Below are 24,702 nucleotides of genomic sequence, written 5' to 3'. Positions count from 1 at the left end.
AAACGGCACAAATTAATACCCGAACTGCCGTTCGAATGCAGAAAGATATGTAATTTAACCGAATAGAAAACTGAATTAATACAAATTGTCCCGTGATAGTGCCTGGAGATGTAAGCGAATGGGGGAATCCCACAAAATGATTTGTATGAAAACAACATACGGAAATCTAAGGTGTTCGTAAAGACGAACTACTTAAAGTTAGTAGAATTTGCCTGTAAGCCTGCTCGTGCGACGGCTGCGTTCGTTTTTTGTTAATACTTATGAATTGTATGAAAGTAATTTTGGAGGGCTGTGTTCTTACGGACAGCCGGCGGGTGGAAATGATGTCAGAGCTTTGTGAACCGGAAGCAGAGCGGATGAACTTCGAAACGGCGACGATAGGTAAGCTGGGATTTACTGGGATTTAAATAGGAAAATAACCCCTCCCACAACTTCAGGCATATTGCCTTCCATATATATATATATATGTTCAAGTAGAGATTGTAGCCCTATCAGTCCAGTCATGTAGATGTAAAAAACAGATACAATTTGTATCTTGTAATACTTTTTTTTATTTTAACATAATTTTTTAATGACAAGCTTTAGGGAGACCCTCCCTTTCTCAAGTCTGAAGCATTTCTGAGCAAGACGACACATAGAATTCAAAGTTGAGTGGTGATACATGGGTTAAAGCAACATGAGTGCAGATAAAACACAGGTTTGATAGAAAATAGACAACATTCTTGCAGAGGGTCATAAATATTTTTCTGAAGATCAGAGTGAGGGGGAGAAAAAACAAACAAACAAGCAGTGCAGTGCAGAAGATGGTACACTTTATACATACACAAACACACATATATATATATATATATATATATACACAAACACATAAACACATGGACACATATACATATACATACACATAAACACAAATACATATATGCACATGAACTCATATACAGAAATACACATGCACAGTCACCTGTATAAGCATACATGCATTAGATATGGAAGATATCTTATGCATGATATTAAATCATCCAGCCTAGTACGTATGTTGCGAACTTTGTGTCCTATCGTCGCTATATAGACAATGTGGTTTTTATATGGAAAGATGGCGAAGACAGCCTAAAATGTTTTTTAGAGTTTTTAAACAATAACGATTGGGGCATCATTTTAACATCAACATATAGATCTGTAAATTTTTACGTTAGGGTCGAAAATACATACGAGGAATCACTTCAAGGAAGTAGATGCAAACATCGACAAAAAAAGCTGTCACTATGCTCCATGGTTAGCTAACGTACCGAAAAGCCAAGTGTTACGATTAAGAAGAAACTGCACACAAGATAATTATATACTACAAGCGGAGAAAATAAAAAATGATACAACGCAACTTTCGACATGTATGGAAGACGTGAGGAAGATTAAAAGAAAAGATCTTATCAGCTATAAAGGAGGCACATCGAAGAAAAAATCTGCAAGTAAGAACACCAACACAATCCCCTTTATATGTAATCACAGTGGGAATAATACAAACATAAGGAAAATTATAAAAAAGTACTGGCCAATTTTACAGGATGACCCGATTTTAAAAAAAATTTACCCCCTGAACCAAAGATTTTTTTTTATTATCAAAAGGATAAAGAGTTCAACATTACGAACCAATTAACGTGTTATTCTAAAAATGTAATTTATATTTTAAAATGCACTTGTGATCTCATTTATGTGGGAAGAACTACTAGGTGTTTACACATAAGGATTGCAGAGCATGTAAGAAATATTAAAAAAGGTATAGAAACTCACAGTTCAAATCATTTTAAACACAACATAAAAACGACCCAAAAGATATGTTCTTCTGTGCCATTAAAATGGTACAAAGGGATTGGAGAGGTGGAGATTTTAATAAGAAAATAGGAGAAAAGGAGATGAAATGCATTTATAATTTTAAAACTTTGATTCCATATGGTCTTAATCAAGATTTTGAATTATGTCACTTTTTAACGTAACTGATGAATTTTCTTAAATGTCCACTTTTTTTTTAAGATTTAAAGTTTTTATTTTGCAAAAGTAAAACGAAAATGGGGATACAAAAAGAAGAAAAGGTGAGGGTACAAAATTATTCCAGCATCCGGTCTCGGCACATTATGTATCACTCTTACAGGATTGTACAGTGTAGAACAGGTGTACATCTGTAAATACATTTTGGGATATCCGAACACAGTTTACAACAGTCATCTTTATCAAAATTATCATCTAACATTAATATTATTCGTTTGTCTAGCATTGCACATGAATGTGTTGTGGTGTTCCATAATGTGTACTGGTAGGAGTTCCGCATTCATACCATGAGTCTCTATGAGCATATCAGTAACTGTGACATATGACTAGTAGGTGCAGGTTGGGACTTAAATATTAATTTGGGGGGTATAGAGATGTGAGCCAAGGTTTCCACATCTGTTCAGTTTGCTTTTCCTGCTCGTGGGACTCAGAGGAAAGCACCTCGTATCTGTAATATTGGTATAGCCAGTGGCGTACACATGACCTACGGGGCCCCGGTGCGAAAATTGATCCGTGGGCCCCCCCACACGCTTACTCTGCGCGGGCCGGGGCCGCAACACATGGCGGCGGGCACCTGGTCGCAGGGGTTGCAGGGCTGCGACCCCTGCGACCGCGGTATGTACACCAGTGCATGCAGATGCACACACACTTAAAGGACCACTACAGACACCCAGATCACATCAGCTCAATTAAGTGGTCTGGGTGTCAGGTCCCTCTAGTTTTAACCCTGCAGCTGAAACTGCTATGTTTCACTGAGGGTTAATCCAGCCGCTAGTGGCTGTCTCACTGACAGCCGCTAGAGGAGCTTCCGCGATTCTCAGACACTGAACGTCCATAGAAAAGCATTGAGTAATGCTTTCCTATGGGCGGTTTGAATGCGCGCATGGCTCTTGCTGTGCATGCGCATTCGGAGTTGAGAGGCGGAGGGTTCCCCAGCGCCAAGGGAGTCCGGCGCTGGAGAAAGGTAAGTGCTGAAGACACGCACATACACACTCTCACGAATAGCTAACAGACACACACATTTACTGACAGAGACACACTCAGCGACAGACAGACATACACACTCACTTACAAAACATACACTCACTAACAGACATCAAACAGACTCACTAATACAAACACACTCAGTAACAGACACACACAGTAACACACTCACTGACACTCACTAGCAGACACACTCAACAGACACACTCACTGACACTCACACTAACACACAGTAACACTCACAGTAAAACACACACTAACACACACACTAACACTCACAGTAACACTAACACACACTAACACTCACAGTAACACACACACTAACACACTAACACACACTAACACTCACAGTAACACTAACACACTAACACTAACACACACACTAACACTCACAGTAACACTAACACACACACTAACACTCACAGTAAAACACACACTAACACTCACAGTAACACTAACACACACGCTAACACTCACAGTAACACACACACTAACATACACACTAACACTCACAGTAACACTCACAGTAACACTAACACACACACTAACACTCACAGTAAAACACACATTAACACACACAGTAACACTAACACACACACTAACACTCACAGTAACACTAACACATACACTAACACTCACAGTAACACTAACACACACACTAACACTCACAGTAACACTAACACACACGCTAACACACACAGTAAAACACACACTAACACTAACACACACACTAACACTCACAGTAACACTAACACACACACACTAACACACACAGTAACACTAACACACACAGTAACACTAACACACACAGTAACACTAACACACACACACACACTAACACTCACAGTAACACTAACACACACACTAACACACACACACTAACACTAACACACACACTAACACTAACACACACACTAACACATTTTTTTTTAAATTTAATCCCCCCAGCCTCCTTACCTTTTGGAGAGCTGAGGGGATTCCCTGGGGTCCAGTGGTGCTGCTGGGCTCCTGGGGGGCCGGTCACCCGGCGGGCAGGCAGGCAGGCAAGCAGGCGGGCGCGCGAGGGAGCACTCTCCCCTGAGTGCTTCCTCTTCAGCTCCCTCGCGCGCCGCGTACTGATACCGGCGCCGGAAGATGATGACCCTGGTATGTACGCCACTGGGTATAGCTTGTCTAGTAGTTCTTTACATGAGGGGCAATAAGAGTTCTTCCAGTGTTGGGCCAAAAGTGTCCTGGCGTCCAATATAACAAGGGAGTCTAATTTCTTGGCCTCTTTATTCCATGTGTGTGGGAAGAGCAACATGAGAGCCACCAGTAGTGTAAGATGTGTCGAGAAATGCAACATGTTCTGAAATTTATGTTGGACTTGCAACCAGAGGGGTCGAATCAGGGTGCATTCCCACCATATGTGGGTCATGTTGCCGTTATCTGAGTTACATCTCCAGCACATGGGACTTACTGTTGGATAGATTTGGTGAAGCCTCTGTGGGGTCAGGTACCACCTATAGATTACTTTTTTGTGGGCTTCTATGTGTGAGAAGCAAGATGTGAGTCCTTTAAGAGCATTCAATTAATGAATCCATTGGTTATCCATGAGGTGCGGTATGCCTTCTTTTTCCCATTGGGAAACATATGCGAAGGAATGAGGTGGTGTGTGTCCCAGTAGGGTTTTCTAACAGACAGACAATGCCTTGGGTTTGGTCAGTGAGGAAGTACATCTGTTAAAAATGGTTATGATGTGGTTTGTTTGGGGCGTTATCAACGATGGTTGCAACAACACCCTATTATGTACTATGCTTTTCAATTGTAGGTATCGAAACGTGAAAGAGGTAGGTAGATTATATTTTGTCTGTAATTCCGGGAAGGCCAACAATTTGCCATGGGAGTAGAGATCTTTGATATATGTGATCCCATGAGTACACCAAGGTTTCATCGAGAGTTCTGCTGTCACCCCTTCTAGCGCCCCTAATGGGGCGTGTGTACAAAATTTCCCTTTGTCATACATCTTAGCTAATATTCTGTCCCAAATTTTCATGGACAACTTGGTGGTAGGGTATAACTGGGTTTTCTGTGGTCTATACAGTATTGGAGACCACATAACGTGTAACAATTGGTATGGGAGTGTTTTATTGTGTTCCATGTCGACCCACTGTAGTGAATGTCTAGGTGCATGGAGGCGTATGGCTGATTCTAGGATGGCTGCTTCATAATATGCAGCCAATTTTGGGAATCCCAGCCCTCCCTCTTGTTGTGCAAGTTGCAGCAGGGATAAAGGTAATCTAGCTTTTGCTTTATTCCAGATACATTTAGTTAGAGCTGTTTGGAGGTGTTTTAGAATAGATGGTGGAACATATAATGGTAACATTCTAAATATGTATAGAATTTTGGGAAGTAACACCATTTTGATAGAGTTTAATTTACCTAGCCATGATAATTGGACGTGTTTCCATGTTTGGAAATGGGATGCACATACGTGGTGTAACGAACCATAATTAAGGGTCACCTGTTGTGGGGGATGGAGAGCCAGTTTCACTCCCAAGTACTTAATGTGTTTATGTCTCCAGTCAAAGTTCAAGTCTTGACGCATTTTGTTTACCCTTGATATGGATATATGTAGTGGTAGGGCCTGTGTCTTAGTACTATTGAGTTTATAGTACGAGATACGTCCGTAGTCCTGTAGTGTGTCTATGAGTCGAGGAAGAGAGATCTCCTGTGCGCTAAGGGAGAGTAGAATATCATCGACAAACATAGATAATGTATAGTCATCAGTATTTATGCGGATGCCAGTGATAAGTGGATCATGTCTAATTTTGTAAGCTAGGGGCTCTAGTGCCAGTATAAAAAGTAGGGGAGACAGAGGGCATCCCTGTCTGGTGCCGTTAGTAAGGGTAAATGGCGTTGAAAGAAACCCCGACTGGGAAACTCGAGCAGTAGGGTGTTTGTATAGTGCCATGATGCCATATATGAGTTTTTGTGGGAAGCCGTATTTAATCAGGACTGATGTCATATAAGCCCAATTTAGCCTATCAAAGGCCTTTTCGGCGTCCAGGGGATACCCTCAATCCCCTTCGCTTCTATGTGGGATAATATGTTGAGGATCTTCCTGGTATTATCTGAGCCCTGCCTGCCTTTAACGAAGCCTGATTGGTCATTATGTACAATGTGTGGTAAGATAGGGGTTATCCTGTTGGCTAACAGTTTGGCGTACATTTTAGTGTCGCAATTCAGGAGGGAAATTGGTTGGAGCAGTGAGTCAGGGGTTTCCCTGGTTTTGGGAGTGTTGTTATGTGTGCTTGTAGCATATTTGTGGGCATGACTCCCGTTTGGAGGCAATAGTTGAATAGAGAGGTCCTATGTGGTGCCAAAATATCTCTAAAGGTATAATAATAAAGGTTTGTAAACCCATCTGGTCCAGGTGATTTTCGTTTCGGCAGTTGAGTTATGGTGTCCACAATTTCTTGCACAGTGAATGGTTGTACTAGTTTCTGGCAGTCCTCAGTAGTGATGGATGGTAGGTGTACCTCCTGTAGGACGGTATCGATATTGCTTTGTGTAGGTACATGGTTAGTTGTGTCTTCCGCTAAGTTATAGAGGCCACTGTAATATTTGCCGAACTCTTCCACTACATCTAGTGGGTTAGTAAGTTTGTCCCTGTTCGTGTTGTGGATGAATGCTATTCTGGAGGATAAGGCTCGTGATTTGAGTTGGGCCGCTAATATTTTTCCTGCCCTGTTCCCGTCTTTAAAAAATGTATGTTTCATTTTTGTCAATAAATAAGTTGTCTTAGCTTGTTCCATGTCTCTCAATTGGGCTTGTAAGTGGAGTATTTGTTTTGTGATATCGTGAGATGGTGACCGTTTGTTTATGTGTGTGAGTCTGGTTAACTCTGAGTGTATGTCTAAGTAAGCCTTTGTGCGACGTTTCTTGTTAAAGCTAGCATGTTTGATGAATTGCCCCCGAAGGACCACACATGCGGTTCCCAGTAGTGGGATATTGTGTGTTAATGGACATAGTTACCGGAGCATGGTCTGACCATGTGGTAATGCCTATATCAGCTTTGATGATTTGTGGGGTTTGCATGGTAGGAATTAAAAAACGGTCTATCCATGAGTAAGTGTCATGCACCAAGGAGTGGTGAGTGTAGTCCCTATCGAGCGGATGTAGGTTTCTCCAGATGTCAGTATAATCGTGCACAATCAGTACTTTCTTTATGAGTGAGGTATTGCGTGTTCGCCGTTGTGTTGTTGCGTGTTTGACCTTGGACGATGAGGTGGTATCCATAGATGGGTCTATAATAAAGTTCGTGTCTCCTCCCAGGATAACCTCACCAAACATGTGTGCTTTTGCTAGGGTGAGGACTTGGTCTAGGAACAGATGTTGGTCATTGTGTGGGCCATACATATTGACTAGCATGTATTGGGCATTGTTTATAACGCATTGTAGGATTAGATAATGCCCTTTCTTGTCACTAACCTTTTTTATAAATTGGAACGATACGTCCCGGCTTATTAAAATTGTTACTCCCCTTTTTTTCTTTTTGTATGTACTATGATAGCTTATCGGGAATTGGTTGGAGGTAAGTTTGGGATGTTGTGTATTTAGGAAATGTGTCTCTTGGAAGAATGCTATGTGTACTTTGTGATTTTTCACCTCAACCAGGACCATTCATCGTTTATAAGGTGAGTTGAGGCCTTTGACATTCAGTGAAAGTATGTTAAGTGACATGGGAGGGGCTCCGGTATTTATGTAGAGTGCTGAGTTCAGTATAGATGTACCACGCATAGTATAGTGGTGAAACATTGTCATGATGGTGAGACTGTAATTGTGTCTATCAGTATTAAATCGTAGACATGTTGCTAGGCCTTGTTCGTAATGCTTTGGCAGTGGATAATTTTGGCGCAGGAAGGAAACAGGGAAAAAAAATTAACATAAAACATATAACAAACTATATACAAAAGAAAGGTCTCCGTGATGAGACCCAGTGTTTTCAATATCTGTTGGGCACTTAAGCCCATGTGTGGGGTAAAGAATCCCATGTATATGGTGTTTGGTAATTGTTGGCATTGGCGGGTGGGACATAGTGTCCACTTTCAGTTAATAGTAGGGTAGTGCAATGTGGCGTGAGCTATATATTCCTAAAATGTGGCCTTAACGTATAGATATATACAAGTTTGGCCATGCGCTACCTCCCCACAGGGTGGACAGGATATCTGAGTCGTGTTTTGTCATTCCAAAAAAAATTAAAATATTTAGTTCCTTAAGTACATATCTAGCCAACAGTATAGAATCGACAAGGTACATAATGTGTGGGATGAAATCTTCCCGTGCCTGTCTTGTTCTCAAAGAAGAAGAATTGCGGTGTTGCAGTCAGATCTGACAGGTGTGAAACAGTCAGGCCATCAGTTAGGCACTTATGAGGCATGTGAATAACTGTCGTAATCTGTGGTGGTATATTGCACCCTTCCGTCATTGTCATATATCATGCAGGGTACAAGAAATGACTAGTGAGGGATTACATTGCCCATTGACATTCTTCTGTAACCATCCGAACATCTATGTATCCGGCCAGGAAGTATTTGATGTTCCAATTGGAATAGACAAATCCGTTTTAGTTGGGGGTTGTTCGACTATTATATAAGATAAACTTACTATGCCGTATAGGCCTCAATCCTATATCATGGATTATGAGACTTAACAACATCAAGTACATTGGGTTAAACCATCACCCATGTGAGTGACCTTATGTTGAGCAAAAACATATGTATATTATGTATTATTTTCCAGTGTGTTTTTTTTTTCTCAGCACTAACATTGTAATATAAAATAATCGCAGTAAACTTTTAGAGGATTGTGCACCCTGTAATATTCCTAATTGGCACAAGTGTAAGTTACTTAAACCCCTGGTGAGCATGGTAGAGTCACTTAGAGTAATTTTCATGCGTGTCTTTGCCGCTTCTTGTCCAATGGGTATGCCTTGTGTGACGGTGTCTACAGGGATATTCCAATCCGCCAGCGCTTTTTTTCCATCTTCCAGATTTAAAAGGTGTCTCTCAGCTCCATTACACCTTACAATCAGGCGTGCTGGGAATCCCCATTTATAGGGTATGTCCGCCGCTTGCAGGGCTTTGGTAATCGGCATGAACATTTTCCTTGCTGCCAATGTAGAAGCTGAAAGGTCTGTAAAGAGCTGGATCTTGCCGTAGGCCTCAGGTAGAGTAGGCTGTCTCCTTGACGCCTGCATTATGGCCTCCTTGGTAGTGTAATAATGCACCCTGGTGATGGTGTCTCTTGGTGTAGTTGCCGGGAGGTTTTTGGGTTTTAGGCAGTCTGTGCATTCTATCTAGGATTAAAGCTTCTTCTGGGAGGTCCGGGGTCAGAAAGTGAAACAGCGCTTTAATATGTGCGCCTAGGTCTTTAGATGTGACCTCTTCAGGGATCCCACGTATGCGAATATTGTTCCTTTTGTCCCTGTCTTCGTGGTCAGTAAGTTTTGCCATGATAGACTGAAGTCTCACCTCCATGTTGTCGTGGGCCGCAACCACGTTGTTATGTGCCGAAATAATTTCTTCCGTCTTACTCTCCAAGTAATCGGTGCGAGTGTTCGGGTGGAATATTGGTGGTCCAAACGGGTAATAATCCTGTTCTAGTTGCTGTATATTGGGATTCTTATGCAGAGCTGATTGCTCACACCAGTGCCGGACTGGGAAAAAAATTAGGCCCGGGCATTTTTCAATCAGAGCGGCCCCCTAAGAAGGGGGCGGGGCCAGAGAGGATGTGTTTTGTCATCACTAATTACAAGCACGCCCCCTCTCAAAGTGAGCAAGTTGGTTCAATGCGCAGAGCCCTGCTGAAGAGCTCTGGCATTAGAAAAAGGCCCTGTATTTGTTCTGCGCAGCGCAAGCAAATTTAATAACATGCTTGCGCTGTGTTTGCTTTTAAATTGTCTTGGGTATTGTGTAAATAGGTCAATTTCATTTGTGTTTGTGGTGTAATTTGTGTGGCTAGGGGCTGTAGAGAGTGTGTGTATAGGGGGCATAGGGGATTTAGCGAGTGTGTGCATACAGGCTGTAGTGTGTGTGTATAGGTGACGTAGTGTGTGTAGGGGTTGTAAAGAGGGTGTGTAGGAGATCTAGTGTGTAAAGGACCCAGAGTGTGTATAGGAGATTGTGTGTGTGTGTGTATAGAGGATTAAGAGTGCATATAGGGTAAGGGATCTAGCGTGTATCTGAAGCGTAATGTGTGTAGTGGTGCAGTGTGAGGGGTGCTGTAGTGTGTGTGTGTGTGTATATATATATGTATATATATATATATATATATATATATGTATATATATATGTATATATATATATATATATATATATATATATATATATATATATTTGGACGTATTGTATGTGTGAGGGGCGCAGTGTGTGTATGTAAGAGGGGTGCTGTGTGTGAGGGTGTTTTTATCTGCCGTCACATTCTAGGTTCTAAATTTATTTGTCTGTTAACTCACTGAGGGTTATTTTATATATTATATATATATGTATATATATATATATATATATATATAGAATATATATATATATATATATATGTGTGTGTGTGAGCAAGGGCGCTGTCTGTCTGAGGGTGCTGTGTGTCTGAGGGTGCTGTGTGTCTGAGGGTGCTGTGTGTGAGTGAGGGTGCTGTGTGTGTCTGAAGGTGATGTGTGTGTCTGAAGGTGATGTGTGCTGTGTGTCTGAGGGTGCTGTGTGTCTGGGTGCGCCTTGTGTCTGGGAACGCTGTGAGTGTTTGGGTGCTGTGTGTGTCTGGGGGTGCTGTGTGTGTCTGGGTGCTGTGTGTGTCAGGGTGCTATGTGTGTCAGGGTGCTGTGTGTGTCAGGGTGCTGTGTGTGTCTGGGGGTGCTGTGTGTGTTTGGTTGCTGTGTGTGTCTGGGGGTGCTGTGTGTGTCTGGGGGTGCTGTGTGTGTCTGGGGGTGCTGTGTGTGTCTGGGTGCTGTGTGTGTCAGGGTGCTGTGTGTGTCTGGGTGCTGTGTGTGTTGGGTGCTGTGTGTGTTTGGGTGCTGTGTGTGTTTGGGTGCTGTGTGTCTGGGTGCTGTGTGTGTCTGGGGGTGCTGTGTGTGTCTGGGGGTGATGTGTGTGTCTGGGGGTGCTGTGTGTGTCTGGGGGTGCTGTGTGTGTCTGGGTGCTGTGTGTGTCTGGGGGTGATGTGTGTGTGTGTGAGGGGGCTGTTAGTGTGATTTTTTATTTAAATATTTTTTTATTAATAATTAAAAAAAAAAAAGTTATATCCCCCCCCTCCCTTCTTACCTTTAGCCTGGGAGGGGGGGAGCCGTTCTGCCTGCGAGGAGCCGTTCTGCCTGGGAGGGGGATCATGCTTCCTTCCCTGGTGGTCCAGTGGTGAGAGTGAATTCTAACCTGCCGGCTAGAGTTCACTCTCACGAGACCTCGCGAGAGGACCCGGCGGAGCTGCTGGATAGAGCTCCGCCGGTCCTCTCCTCCCTCCCTCACACCCCACAGCCGGCGGCCGCATGTTACAGTGCCTGTGGGCCGGTGAGGGAGATCTTTGATCTCCCCACCAGCCCATGGAGACACACAGCAGGGCCGGCGCTCGGATAGCGCTGGCCCTGATGGGGCTGGCAGGGGAGATCCTGTGATCTCCCCTGCCGGCCTCAGCCCCACGGCCATCGCGGCCCACCGGACATTTGCCCGGTGTGCCCGATGGCCAGTCCGGGCCTGGCTCACACGACCATCTCCTCGAGCAGTCAAGCCACGCCCCCCTTAAGTGTCCACTTTTAACTATCTTTTAAAACATAATCCCCATATAACTTTAATCAATTTTAGAAGAATTATAGATATTAAAATATCTTTGTTCCTCTAACTTTTGCACAGAGAGGTGGTGACATACTTTAATTCAAATTTAATATATACAATCATTATGATCACACCGTCACTTTAATATAATATTTCCTTTTCTGTCTATTTCCTCACTTTAGATTGAATCTTGTGTAAGATCACACTGCCACTTTAAGCAACAGGTGTTTGAATTTTGAATACACATGCATTATGATTGCATGCATTATGATTGCACTGTCACTTTAAACATGAGCTATTTGTGACTTTTAAGTATGTAAGGATAAAATTGAGGAACCTGTGATTCAATTGATATTTATATACTTGTCTATGTTTTTAATATAAGACAATGAATCAATATGTTCAGGGTTTTAGGTATAGAAGACTGTGCTGAGGCACATACATTATGGCTACATGACCACTTTAAATATTAGTCGTTTGTATCTTTTATATATGTGAGGATGAAATTGAAATAGGTGTGTTTAATAGACATATATATATTTGCCTATGTTTCCAATATAATACAATAATTTAATATGTACATTATTTTGGTGTAGAATAAGACCGCATAGAGATGTAGGACTCTTATTGTTACAATTTATCGGCTGAATGGAACGCAAAGTGCATTCCAAAGATGCAAGGATCTGAATGGACGTATGCTGTTGATCAAATGAAACGCGAGGTGCGTTTCAACCATATCGCATTACCACATGACTAGACACGTCACAACCCGGAAGTGGAGTAGTGACGTAACCCGGAACTGAGACACCGACGGATAGGTGGAACGCAGGGTGCGTTCCTCGGAAAAAAAGACCATGAACTAGAACACATTCAACATATATAAAGAACAGAATGGACTGGATAATGTTAACCAAGCCAACTGAGGAAGCCATATCAGGCGAAACGCGTTTTGGCACTCAAATTGGACATTTTAAAAAGTATTTATTTCTTTCTATTTTACTTTTATCCATATGTTTAATAATAAATTTAGATTTTACACTATTTGGAGATCCTGCTACTAATTGCTGGGAGAAGACTGCAACACTCCAGGAATCCGGACACGGTATCCAAACCAGGTACCCAGACCGTCCACAAGGGGATTTGGATCACCCTTATACATCCTAAAGACATCCATACCAGAGCCAGGTCATTTTTATGGCTCTACTCTTGTGAGTGCATTCCCATATAAATCAATATTTTAAATATAGTTTTGAGTTATCTGCACTTTTGTATAGCTCTCTGTCTTTGCAGCCTTGCTGGACCAATTGAGAAGAGAGGAAAGTATATAATTTGCTCCACCTATTGTGTTTGTAGTTTATGTGTATTAGTGGTGTTGGTACAAGGGATACCACACAGGTGTTAGAGCTTATTTCCTCTATTAGATATACCATTTGTGTTTTTTCTTATACATGCATAAGAGTATGGGAAAGCATAGGTCTATACATAGTACTTTGTATATTGATAGAATAAACATATTGGAATGTTTTTTTAAGTGTTAATACATATTAGAGTAAGATAATGTGGGGGAGTGTTCATGTAAAGTGTTGGTAATGGGACAGAAAACCCAAATCAATATTTAGTACTCTATTCTTGCTGTTAAACAGTTTTATTATTCTGGCATCAAAAGTTTTACTTGAGAAAGGGAGGTTCTCCCGAAAGCTTGTCATTAAAGAATTATGTTAGGATAGATAGATAGATAGATAGACACTATTTTATTCAGCAAATTATAATTGTAATAATTACATTAGTGACTGATGTTAGGGCCCCTCCATGGGTGTTTTTTAAGATTTATATATATATATATATATATATATATATATATATATATATATATATATATATATATATATACATACATCTGTAATATAAATATAATTTTTGTGTGATTTTGTTGTTAGCACATTCAACTATGTAAAGAAAAATAATATTTCATTCATTCAGATCTAGGATGTGTATTTTTGTGTTCCCTTTATTTTTTTGAGCAGTGTATTTATATATATACACACACATATACATCTTTATGAAAGTGTTAAAATACAAATGCATTTGCATTCTTTAGGATAAGCATATTTCACTATGCAAGAGAAAGCAATCGTATTTTGATGTTACATCTTGTCACACTGTAATTGTTCCATTTATATCTTGCTTTACAAATAACTACCATTATAGTGTACATTTCAATTCAAATAAAGATTTCTTCAGCAGAGGAAATCTTTTCTGTTTGTGACTGCACAGTACTTGAAAAGAATTTTGATTTGATTGATGTGGATCATTACCTAGGAAGGTTTACATTGGCCAAATCATGCTGAGCTCTTGAATGCTTGGACTATCTAATATAAGAATTTTGCAAAGCTTTATTGAACATTGTAAATGAGAAATATCAATATATATCCATATGCAGGAAAAAGAAAAGCCCTTCTTCGAGAATTCAATTGCAAATTGAAATAAAAGTAACAAATAGCTTTACTCTCCAGTGTTTTTACAGTGTTTTAAACTTTGTAACCTTGTTCTGTATTTAACTGTATATGTATGCTATACAAACAGCACCTGGCAATGTGCATATACAGTTCTTTGGGATACTTGTATTACTTGTATTATAACAAATAATAATTTGAACCTGAAAGTGGCACGAAGATTAAACTATTCTGAAAGTCATGAACCACATGAAATATTAGCTAATCTAAACTGAATTTAGTAAATCGAAGATATTATTGTAAACTGATTTTGTAAACCATTTAAAGGGGGCTTTTTCTACCAATTTCGCTTTTTGCAGAAAATTCACAGCCAATGTTAATTGACTCTTTATTGACCAATCCCACAATGTCACAGTGTATAAGATCTTTATGTTTACTTTTTCCGCTGTTTTTTTTTTTTTCACTTTACAGAGAGTTGTGGAGACTTGAAGAAGGAACAACACATTTGAGGCTAAAATATAGTTTTGCCAGAAACATAAAATAATTCACTAGTCTGTAGCAGAACGTAAGCCCTATGAATCCTATGCAAATGGGTGTCACACCCATTCTAATCATTTTTTTTTTAGAAAAGCCTCTTGAAAAGGGAATTACAGTAGCTCACAGTGTCAGAAGAATTCTAATTTCACCCAGGATATAAGATGGCGTGACCGATTCTCCATTTTATACATGTACTCAAAGGACAGAGGGCAAAGCAAAGCCAATCGTTTTGAACCAAATACCCACAAACCCTCAGTTAATGTTTTTAGTGATTTCTTTTGTATGAGTGTTGCTGGAATACCATGATTATTTGAATGAACAAACATATACTTTGTCCAGAACAATTGTTTGGCCAACTCAGTAAACTACAGTTGCTGAATAACACTAATTACGGAGAGAAACTATTCGCAAGGTCCATAAAACTAACCATATCATTGTTCAAGGGATAATTATGTGTGTAACAGGGCTGCATAAGGAATAATTGGTCATGAAGGAATTACTGGTCATGATGATCTAAGACGCCATCACAAAAACATCATGGAGGTACAACATTATGTTACATGTGTAAAGTAGCATAATACACCTGGTTAAATTATTAATAAATAATTAGTTACAAACTAAGTCCAACAGTTACGAATATGGATTAGATCGCAAAGAAATCAAAGACTATGAAAACATTTCTCTTTTCATACCTAATATACCACTACATTTAGTACATGATGATCTCAAGGACAATAGATTTGTTAGGGTATGAATTTACCTTATTAGTAAGTTTGGATAAATTCACAGGAAATGTCCCAGGAGGCTACGGCAAAGTCTTGCATTAAGATTATAATGAGGATTTGATATAAAAAAAAACATTGTAGTATCATCTCTATAACTGCGAATAAGAAATTAAAGGAAAGTAACCTAGTTGGTGGGGGAGGTTTCTTATAGCAATTAAGATTTGCATGCATTGGCCGGGTTTTGTATTCCAAATCATTAAACACATAATATCTCACGTGATATATTGTTGTAAATCTTTTAAATTAAGTCACACTATATTTTACATAACTGTGTAAAATACACGACAATGGGCAAGGTACAACTGCCCATGGAACATCCTTGTGTCTACCTTGGCTAGTATTATTACTAGAAATGGGATATACACACACACACACATATATAATGTAATATATATACATTTTTATATATATATATATATATATATATATATATATATATATATATATATAAAATTATAATGTTATTTAATCTATACTTTAAATAAAGAGCAACCCTGGAGGGAAATGGATTAAATCCATCCGCCAGTGTTGTGGTGGTTATAGGATACAATGGGGCATAACCCCTGGAGATATAGAGAAAAATAGGGCTACTGGTTGGCAACTCGAAAACGAATTGCCCTCCAAATAGACCTTATATCCTTATATTATACAAAAGGCTTGTACTGCAGGTACCCACTAGGGGGAGTCTTGCATGCAGGTAGCCAAAAAACAAAAAAACTCTTTAATGATCCATCTTGAGGAAAAGAAAAAATAAATATATACAAGTGTAGATTAAAAATAAGGACCTAGTGGGGTAGAGTCATAGCTACGCCAGGCTTTACTATAAAGAACAAATAAACTGTGGAGATATTAATGTGGCTTCAAAGGTGTGCCAGATATTCCACTAGTGTAGTTGTATCAAAAAGACCGGGGGTACAAAGTATGCAGCAACAGTTGCTAAAACATCAGGTTTTATTTCGTATCAAATAATAGAGGATACAGTATATGCATCCAGAAATGCAAGATACAAACACAATAGTACCTAGTATGCCTTCAAATATACCTTGGATGAATATCACTTATTAGGTAAAGAACAGGTAAAAGTGTAAAGGGTATTAGCCTAGAGGTAGCTTAGAGGCTGCAGATTACAGTGCACTTCAAATTTAGAAGAAATGGAGAGATTCCCTTAATTGCCATAAGCTTATATCCCATGCATAAAGCACATATTGATTCTTGAGGCAAAGCCCAAGCCGGGCTCTTGACAAAGGCGATTTGTATCGCCGAAACGCGCGTTGAGCAGCTCACATAGAGCGGATTATTCTATTTTAAATTTTCTTGTTTGGACAATTCTGGGGTTTTGACATTCCTACGATCCTGGGCACTGCTAAAGACTGTTTATGTATATATGTATAAGATATGTACAAGATGCTAGGGACTCCTACCCCCAAATCACATTTAGCTGTTTAGGCATCTTGTTACATATTGCTACATATTTTATTACTATGCTTTTCTTTGTGATTTAGTATGGGTTTCCATACCTTTTGCCTCAAGAATCAATATGTGCTTTATGCATGGGATATAAGCTTATGGCAATTAAGGGAATCTCTCCATTTCTTCTAAATTTGAAGTGCCCTGTAATCTGCAGCCTCTAAGCTACCTCTAGGCTAATACCCTTTACACTTTTACCTGTTCTTTACCTAATAAGTGATATTCATCCAAGGTATATTTGAAGGCATACTAGGTACTATTGTGTTTGTATCTTGCATTTCTGGATGCATATACTGTATCCTCTATTATTTGATACAAAATAAAACCTGATGTTTTAGCAACTGTTGCTGCATACTTTGTACCCCCGGTCTTTTTGATACAACTACACTAGTGGAATATCTGGCACACCTTTGAAGGCACATTAATATCTCCACAGTTTATTTGTTCTTTATAGTAAAGCCTGGCGTAGCTATGACTCTACCCCACTAGGTCCTTATTTTTAATCTACACTTGTATATATTTATTTTTTCTTTTCCTCAAGAGGGATCATTAAAGAGTTTTTTGTTTTTTGGCTACCTGCATGCAAGACTCCCCCTAGTGGGTACCTGCAGTACAAGCCTTTTGTATAATATAAGGATATAAGGTCTATTTGGAGGGCAATTCGTTTTCGAGTTGCCAACCAGTAGCCCTATTTTTCTCTAATCTATACTTTAGCTAACATAATATATAGATTTGTTGATTGGAGCAAATGCCTTCATTAAGCTTCTATACTTGCTATAGATTTGTATTCCTTCATAGTATAGGGCATTTAATAAAGATCTGAACATATTATTTTATTTAGCTATATTTTTAAAATGGCATACAAGCTCTTCCTAATGATGTGATTGTCACTAAATTTAAAAGTTACAGCTTTGTATAAATTCTTATGGATGTGTCTGCTGCTTTCAACACTGCACCACTAGCATGAACCTCTCACACTCCATAAGCTTCCGATGTGTTTACTTTGAAGGGGTTTGAGGTTTCATTGTTCTATGTACAATGTTTCTTCTATCTTCTTCAATAAATATCTCTATTTTTCATATTACATGGTTAGATATTTTCTGGACAGACTTGGCATGCTGGGGATACCCAGACCTATATTTCTATTACCCTGACTTTCACATTATGATTATGTCCCTACTTGTCTCTCTTTTCTGAGTGTTCTGAACCTCAATCACTTGCGTTTTTCCTTCTTTCAAGTGATCATTCTCCTATGTCACTATCCTTTCTGCCCTACATGCTTCCTCCTTAGATGTCCTCTAATTTAATTGAGAACAAGAGCAAGACCCTGCAACCTATTGTTCTTGTGTCACTGTGTAATCGTCTCATTCATTGTACATTTCCCCCCTCTTTATAATATTGTAGAGCACTGCGGAATTAGTTAGCACTATATTAATACCAATAATAATAATAATAATAATAAATACACAGATTGTTTTCTAAACAAAATTGTTTAGGCGCAAAATAATGTTTTTGTGTGTGTGACTGTCTGCCTTTAACTGTGTGTGTGAGACTGTCTGCCTGCCTGTAGCTGTGTATGTGTGCGTGTGTGTGAGACTGTCTGCATGTAACTGTGTGTGTGTGACTGCCTGTGACTGTGGGTACCTGTCTGCCTGTGACTGTGTGTAACTGTCTGCCTGTGACTTAGCTTCTTGAAGTCTTACGAGCCGGGCACTGTATTGGAGCCTTGCCATGGTAATGCACCGCAACGCTCTGACCAGTCTGTTCATGGGACGAACACACAGCCTTTCAGGTCCTACCTCCCTCTCCCCTAACAAAGGCCTTTGGGCCAGTGAGGGAGATCTTTAACCCCCTCCCCCCCCCCCCCCCCCCAGCTCAAGAAGGCAGACAGTGAGGCTGGCTCGGAATGGACCATCAGGGGAGTTGAAAGGACCATGCCTGTTGCCTGGGCAATGCGGTGTGGCCCCTATGATTGTGGTGCACCCAGGAAACTGACCATCTTTCCCATGTGGAAAGACAGCCTGTCTGGCACAAGGAAGCAAAGATAAAAAAAAAATATGAATAAAAGCAAGTGGCAAGTGGCAAGACCACTTCATCTCACTGAATTTGTCTGGGTGCCAAAAAAATAAATAAAAATGAAAACATTTCAGGTTTAACATGCCTCTAGTGGCTGTCTTCCTTATAGCCACTAGAAGCACTTCACACAAATAGCCGAGTTAAACTTAGATACTCAGTCAGATGGTCTAACTGTACATTATTATAAGGTAATTAAATTATACTTACAAAGGTAGGGGAACACTATAGAGTTAGGAATATATGTTTGCATTCCTAACACTATAGCATTAATATAAATTACAGGTGTTCTTGCTAGATTTAGGTGCTGCTCTAGGATCCGTATTGACTCCACAAATCATTTAGGCATCCTTTCTAACACAGGCTATTCTATTCTTGTAACTCCTTAAACCCATTTCGACTTACATACGTTTTTGGAGACACACCAGCGACTTCAGTGACATTGGTTGCATATGTTCTTGTGTCACAATGATGAGACTACCCAATAGGACAAATTTCTGAGTTATTCATTACCACTCCAAAGTTTATTCAGTGGCTTGTCTAGGTCTTAGTTACCTGAGAGTGAGTTTGAGTCTACTTATTGGCTATTTTTATTTTGAATTCAGCTCTGATTATCAATTATCCTGAATTTAGTACTCTTTGGCCTATTTTTTTTGTTTCTGTGTATTTCTGTGTCCCATCTGCTCTTCTTGTCTCAGTTTATTCTTCATTTTCAAGCAGACTGTATGACCCTCTTTTGTACATCCCAAGGACCAATATTTGTCCTGTTTTCTTTTGTTTGCCCTAGGTTTGCATGTTAGCATATTCACACCTTAATAATGGTGTCCATGGAAAAAACAAAACAAAAAAAAAACCAACAGAACAGTCTTGCTTTAAGGTCAATTAATGAAACAGGCAACGTGTTATTGGACAGTGAAGTGTATGTTACTTAACTTTCTGTCTAGTGGAGAAATAAGGGAGGAAAGTAACATTTGTGCAGTATAGGAGTTTATGGTTACTGCATTTAAGATCTTGTCTTTGCTAACGTCTTAAGCATCACAAACATACACAGATTAATAAAGTAGAAAAATATACAACAAAACATTTGATAATGTGTATGTTGTCCTTATTCTCAACCTACATATATTATCTTTCTCCTTTTTCTTTTTACTTCTGTGAGCATCATGCAATTGTTTTTATATTATACTTTAAGGATTATTAAAGCAGGCTAGACCCTAGAGGGATGAGCAGAGAATGGAGAGGTTATATTTTAATAGATGTGTGAATTGATATTGCTTGAGCCTAGGTGACCTCAATTGTCCGTGTATTTTTTTGAAGTGAGTATTCATGCCCAGGATACTGAAATGGCAATAAATTGCAAACCAGGGGAATCATGACATGTACAATAAGTAGCACAACGTGCCCAAATAAGATCTAAAAGGTCAGAACAATAAAAAAAAAAACATCATAAAGAATAATGTAGAGATAAAGGCATATACTGAGAAAACAATATAAATGTAAGGGAGGGGTTAGATCTACATGTGCTGTTTTAGTGGGGAAATACTGACAATATGAGATCATTTGCAAAGTTAAACAATAAAGATTTTTCTGAAATGTGAAATGTTTGAGTTCCTAACATTCAAGATATTTAACATACATGTAGTCATTATTATTTCACTTTTCCCCCTTTTCAGACCACGTGGATTCAAGAATTCATCTTCAGAGCTTAGTTCAGTAGATACATCAAATTACCTTACTCATATTTCCTGCATCCCAATCAACGAATAAGATTACAATTTTCCCATATTGACTGCTCCTTTATTTCCATAATCCAACTTCTCCGTCACTAATAATTGAACCCCTCCCCATCTATAATCCTACCTGTTACCCTTATATTACAGTTGTTTCACCCTTTTTATCCCTATTTTCAATTCTATACCTATATCATACTCTTCCTCATGGCACAATTAATTAATGGATTAATAAAGCATTCTACTAAGTCTCCCAATCTCCGACCCAACTTAAAAACCATTACCTGCTAATCTTCTAACCACGCCAATGGCCCATTAAGCTAAGAAGAGCTCAGATTGGTTGCTGTTTGGAGCTGGTAGTGTGTAAAAAGCTATTGTCACTCATCCCTGTGATTAGTCTATCAGCATTGAGTGACAGGATAAAATATATATATATATATATATATTTTTAAAACATTTGTTTTGGCTCACCTGCTTGAGCAGTTGTTCTTAATTAAAGGCTTTGAGAAAAGGTATCTGGAGGTCTGGTTACAGAGCATAATTGCCCTCCATTAATATAAAGGGGGTAAATGTATTATTGTAAATTGTATTACTCTGGGTCTTAAGTAATTTTGTATATGGTTTAAATGTCTTAAAAAAGGAAAGCATGGGGATCCAGGCCTCAATTGTGAAGTCATTATTTGGAGGCATGTTTGAACTTTGTTATTGCATATGAATGCATGTGTATTTTAAGAGGGAAGACCTACAGATATTATAATAATTAGTTGGATGTGTATGTTTCAGTTTACAAATAAGGATGTGCTAGCAAAATTAATGTCTTAGCTGAAAGTTGAGTTTTTATTCCATACGTTAATATTTAAATGTGTGGTTTTGGCTTGCAGATTTTAAAAGTTGACTGAGAGACACTTCCTCCAGTCAGATCAATCCTCTTGTTGATGAGATTCAGGAGCTGGGTTAATTTACATTTAAGACACACACGCACGCTTTAAAGTAGGTTGTGACTAATTTAAAGACCACATAGGAATTGATAGATAAAGAGTAGGTAGTAATTGTATAAAGACACTCTGCAGACTGCCCTAGGCATGAAGAAATTTCCAAGAGATTCTTGAAATTTACTGGAATGAACAAAATTTCAGCATTTTCATATGAAATTTCACATAAAAAACTATAAGTAAGTCTACCTTTTTGTGTGTGTTCAGTGATAACATTTATTTCACAATAAATTAAGTTGCAGTTGACTTAATATTGGTCTGCCACTCTAATCAAAATAGACTATGATCCCCATATAATATATAGCATTAAAATAGTTTGAAATATTGAAAAACATTTTAATATTTAGATTTTTTTAAAACATATATTGATATTTTTATATAAATCTATTTTGTGATATTTTAATATTTAAAATAATATTCACAATAAAGGACAATTTTGGAAAAGTGTTATACTAAAATGAGCTGCAATACATTGAGGCATGTGACTGACTTAAAAAACCCAAAAACAGATTATCTTATAGATGACTATTATGATGCAAGTGGAGGGGTTAGATGTAAAACTCAAATTGAAAGCCATTTCCATACTTGGATTTATTTTTTTTATGGTGGGGGGGGTGAAGGGAGGGTGGGGTCAGCCTATTTGTTTCAGCAGAGTTGTGATTTTTTTTTAAATACAGATTGTAACAAACCACCTCTTTTACAGGTAGGGCTGTCACAGACCTTGCAGTAACCACCGCCTTCTAGGGTATATAAAGTCCAGGACACAGTCAGCTCGATTTTCCTTTTTTTCTTTATTCAATAAGAAAACAGGTGCTTTAAATAATAACAAAATCAAACAAAATCCCTTGCTCTTACTTGAGCTCTTACTAGACAGGAAATTGCTATCTGCAATTGGGTGGCTTTCCCACTTACCAATTTTCCAAACAAAAGAAATGCCTTTGCAATGAACACAGTTGTCATTCACTCTCCTAGCTGTCTTTTTCTCCCTCACTCTGCAGCAGGCTGCCCTCTTCATTTAAAGGTCTGTCTACTAATTAACTAGCTACAGGTGAGTGTCAATTTAGTTAACTCTTAAGTCAGATCTAAATTGTGGTTTGTTACACAGCAACTAATGCTGTTGGAGCATTGGCCCACCCTACTCTCCAAATACTCCGCCCCAGGGACCCATACCATGTTTTGCAGAACCTCAGCAATGTAGATTGCAAACACTAACATCTTCCCTGGGGCATTTAACTGAAAATTCTCAGGTTGCAGTTTAGCAAATCAGGCCTGATGTATCTTCCATCAACCACAATGCCACTTTTACGCTCACAAGATATAAATATTTATTTAGATAAGTGTTTTCAGTTGCAGAGGATATGTTTTGATGTGTGGTAATTGTTATAAACGTTCATACCATCTGGCCCAAATATATTTAGGCACGAGTAGAGAACCCCATTTTAGTGTAGTTTCAGGGGTATGGGAAATCAATTAGCAAATGTGTCTGGATTTGGAACAGGGATGTAGATAATAGTGAGTTAAAAGTTATTTTATGGAGGAGGTTCCTCGAAATCTATTCATAAAGCACCACCAGTTCACAGTCTTCATGATGGGAAAAGAAGTTGTGGTCCTTCATACATTCAAGTATTCGTAAGCTTCACATGGCTGAGAGCAAAGTATTAGTTTGTTTGTCTCTGGTTTTATAACGGGTTCTATATTTATAAGGTGAACCAGAGTATATTGGATCATTTACCTCCTTTACTCGTGTAGTAGAAAAAAAAGAATGTTCTATGTGGCTTCCTCTGCTGTAACTTATAGAAATTAATATTAAATATGTTGTCTATCAAGATCCTCTAACTGTCAAGCAGCATAGCTTGGGTGCTGTCTAAATTTCATTCTTAGACTCATAGAAACATAGAATGTGACAGCAGATAAAAAAAAAAAACATTCGGCCCATCTAGTCTGCCCAATTTTTTAAATACTTTCATTAGTCCTTGGCCTTATCTTATAGCTAGAATAATCTTATGCCTATCACACACATGCTCAAACTTCTTCACTGTGTTAACCTCTACCACTTTAGCTGGAAGGCTATTCCATGCAAGTAATATTTCCTGATATTATTTTTTTAACCTTTTCCCCTCTAATTTAAGACTATGTCCTCCTGTTGTGGTAGTCTTTCTTCTTTTACTGTGTTTATTCCCTTTATGTATTAAATGTTTCTATCATATCCCCCCTGTCTCGTCTTTCCTCCAAGCTATACATGTTTAGATCCTTTAACCTTTCCTGGTAAGTTTTATCCTGCAATCCATGAACCAGTTTAGTATCCCTTCTCTGAACTCTCTCTAAAGTATCAATATCCTTATGGAAATAAGGTCTCCAGTACTGCGTACAACACTCCAAGTGAGGTTCTGTACAATTGCATGAGCACTTCCCTTTTTCTACTGCTAATACCTCTCCCTATACAACCAAGCATTCTGCTAGCATTTCCTACTGCTCTATTACACTGTCTGCCTACCTTTAATCTGAAATTATTACCCCTAAATCCCTTTCCACAGATGTTGAGGTTAGGACCTTATCAAATATTCTTTGGGTTTTACATCCAAGATGCATTATCTTGCACTTATCCACATTAAATGTCAGTTGCCACAGTTCTGACCATTTTTCTAGTTCACCTAAATCATTTGCCATTTGGCTTATACCTCCTGGAACATCAACCCTGATACATATTTTTGCATCATCAGCAAAAAGACATACCTTACCATCAATATACAATATCACTACAATAAAAATATTAAAGAGAATGGGTCCAAGTACAGACCCTTGAGGTACCCAACTGGTAACAAGACCTTGCTTCGAATGTACTC

General features: G+C 38.9%; 1 protein-coding gene across 3 annotated transcripts in view; it reads right to left on the bottom strand.

Moving 5' to 3' along the window:
- Positions 1-24,702, bottom strand: part of GULP1 (GULP PTB domain containing engulfment adaptor 1) — a 670,190-nt gene that overhangs the window by 327,401 nt on the left and 318,087 nt on the right. Inside the window, exon 1 of one of the 3 annotated variants that reach the window (XM_063430128.1) lies at positions 21,152-21,172. The exons of the other annotated variants lie outside the window; for them this stretch is intronic. The gene's annotated coding sequence lies outside the window, so the exon portion shown is untranslated. Of the gene's footprint in view, positions 1-21,151; positions 21,173-24,702 lie in introns of those variants that run through there. 3 annotated transcript variants of the gene reach the window in all.

Source organism: Pelobates fuscus, chromosome 8 (genome assembly GCF_036172605.1).
Source record: "Pelobates fuscus isolate aPelFus1 chromosome 8, aPelFus1.pri, whole genome shotgun sequence".
Taxonomy (NCBI): domain Eukaryota; kingdom Metazoa; phylum Chordata; class Amphibia; order Anura; family Pelobatidae; genus Pelobates; species Pelobates fuscus.
This window is presented reverse-complemented; position numbering and strand designations above follow the sequence as displayed.